Below are 2,294 nucleotides of genomic sequence, written 5' to 3'. Positions count from 1 at the left end.
CGGCTTTTTTTTTTTTTTTTGAGACGGAGTCTCACTATCGCCAGGCTGGAGTGCAGTGGCACGATCTCAGCTCACTGCAATCTCCACCTCCCGGGTTCAAGCCATTCTCCTGCTTCAGCCTCCTGAGTAGCTGGGGTAACAGGCACATGCCACCACAGGCACATGCCACCACACCCAGCTAACTTTTGTACTTTTAGTAGAGACAGGGTTTCACCATGTTGGCCAGGCTGGCCTTGATCTCCCACCTAAGCCTCCCAAAATGGTGGGATTACAGGCGTGAGCCACTGTGCTCCGCCTCTTTTCTTTTTTTTTGGTTTTGAGACAGGGTCTTGCTCTGTCATCCAGGCTGGAATGCAGTGGTGCCATAACTCACTGTAGCCTCGACCTTCTGGGCTCAAGTCATTCTCCCACCTCAGCCTCCCAAGTAGCTGGGACTACAGGCATGCGCCACCATACCTGACTCATTTTTTGTATTTTTGGTAGAGATGAAGTTTTGCCATGTTGCCCAGGCTGGTCTCAAACTCCTGGGCTTAAGCGACCTGCCAGCTCGGTCTCCCAAAGTGCTGGGATTACAGGCAAGAGCCACTGTGCCTGGCTGAGTTGTACATCATTTTTAAAGGCAAAGAATATCCCCTCCCTTCCCTTCCCCTTCTTCCTGGTAGCTACAGCAGATGAGGTGGGAATGAGAAGATGGGGGAGCAGCAAGATATAAGGACATGGAGGCTGGCCCCTGATACAGAAGGGTCACTATTTACCCAGTGGGTCCCCAAATCATCAAGTTCTCCAAATCCTTTCCGGGTTTCTAGTGAATTTAATGCACGAGTGTCAAAAATCAATGGCAGAGGAAAACATGAATAAAATTAAAATGGGGTCAGGAGAAAAGGGCCATGAGCACACACAGGAGGGGCAGTCAGTGGCCGACTTAGGAGCTGGAGCAGTGGAATTCCTTGGGTGTCATATCTCGTCCAACCCGTAGTCCTCCTCTGGGAAGTCCCCCACCGTCACGACTGCTGGCTTGACAAAGGCGCCATACTTGGCCTGGCATTCGAAGTAGCGTTTCCCATTCACACTGCAGGACAGGATGGGAGTGGGTGTGGTCAGAGGATCCTCACATGGCTCCACTCCAGGTGCTGGCATGGGCAGCTCAGCCAGCAGCATGCATGGACTTACACACAAACGCACGCACAGACACCTGAGTGGGAATTCTTGTTACCTGCCATCATTTTTCCCCAGTGGCTCATCATAGCGGACACCAATCCAGTAGCCAGGCTTGAAATCTGTGAGACCTGCCCACAGAAGAGAAATCCCCATTAAACTTCTGGACATAGAAGAAATCCCATGAAATTTCAGGATCACCCTGGATCCGTGTTGGCCCATGTCTTGGTGAAAACCAATTCTTGCTACCTCCACTGCTACCACTAGAACCATCTCCATCTCCTGTCCAGACTAATATGGTAGCCACTTCGCTGGTGTCCCTGCTCCCACCCCTGTCCCCCATTCACTGGGTGAAGACACCAGCCAGTGAGGGCTTCATAAAAACCTAAAGTGGATGGCACTGCTGCCTTGCCAGAGGGAGAGGCTTCAGAATAAATCCAACCTGCTGACAGCTTGATCTTGAACTTCTAGCCTCCATTACTGTGAGAAATAACTTTCTTTTAAGTCACCTAGCAAGTGGTACTTTGTTAGCAAATTAATACACAATACTCAGCGACAAAAGACAGCATCCCAATGAAAAAGCAAGAAGAGGAATATACAAGGAACTCAAAGAACTCAACACCCATCCTGCAAAAAAAAAAAAAAATCCCATTAAAAAGTGGGCAACACAAAGTTGAGGCAGCAGTGAGCCATGATCATGGCCAAAGGATATGAACACACATTCCTCAAAAGATGACACACTGGGCCGGGCGCGGTGGCTCAAGCCTGTAATCCCAGCACTTTGGGAGGCTGAGACGGGCGGATCACAAGGTCAGGAGATCGAGACCAGCCTGGCTAATACGGTGAAACCCCGTCTCTACTAAAAAAATACAAAAAACGGCCGGGCGCGGTGGCTCAAGCCTGTAATCCTAGCACTTTGGGAGGCCGAGACGGGCGGATCACGAGGTCAGGAGATCGAGACCATCCTGGCCTGACACGGTGAAACCCCGTCTCTACTAAAAAATACAAAAACTAGCCGGGCGAGATGGCGGGCGCCTGTAGTCCCAGCTACTCGGGAGGCTGAGGCAGGAGAATAGCGGGAACCCGGGAGGCGGAGCTTGCAGTGAGCTGAGATCCGGCCACTGCACTCCAGCCTGGGC

At 51.3% G+C, this 2,294-nt stretch overlaps 1 long non-coding RNA gene across 1 annotated transcript; it reads right to left on the bottom strand.

Annotated features, from left to right (window-relative positions):
- Positions 1–791: 791 nt before the first annotated feature.
- On the bottom strand, positions 792–1,296 carry LOC112617989. The gene is made up of 2 exons (XR_003117999.1): positions 1,214–1,296; positions 792–1,069 (listed from the first exon to the last, which is right to left on the bottom strand). It is a non-coding gene; the product is annotated as an uncharacterized LOC112617989 (long non-coding RNA).
- Between the last annotated feature and the right edge of the window lie 998 nt (positions 1,297–2,294).

This window comes from Theropithecus gelada, unplaced genomic scaffold, assembly GCF_003255815.1.
Source record: "Theropithecus gelada isolate Dixy unplaced genomic scaffold, Tgel_1.0 HiC_scaffold_7420, whole genome shotgun sequence".
NCBI lineage: Eukaryota > Metazoa > Chordata > Mammalia > Primates > Cercopithecidae > Theropithecus > Theropithecus gelada.
The sequence above is the reverse complement of the archived record's forward strand: the minus strand, read 5'-3'. Positions and strand labels throughout refer to the sequence as shown.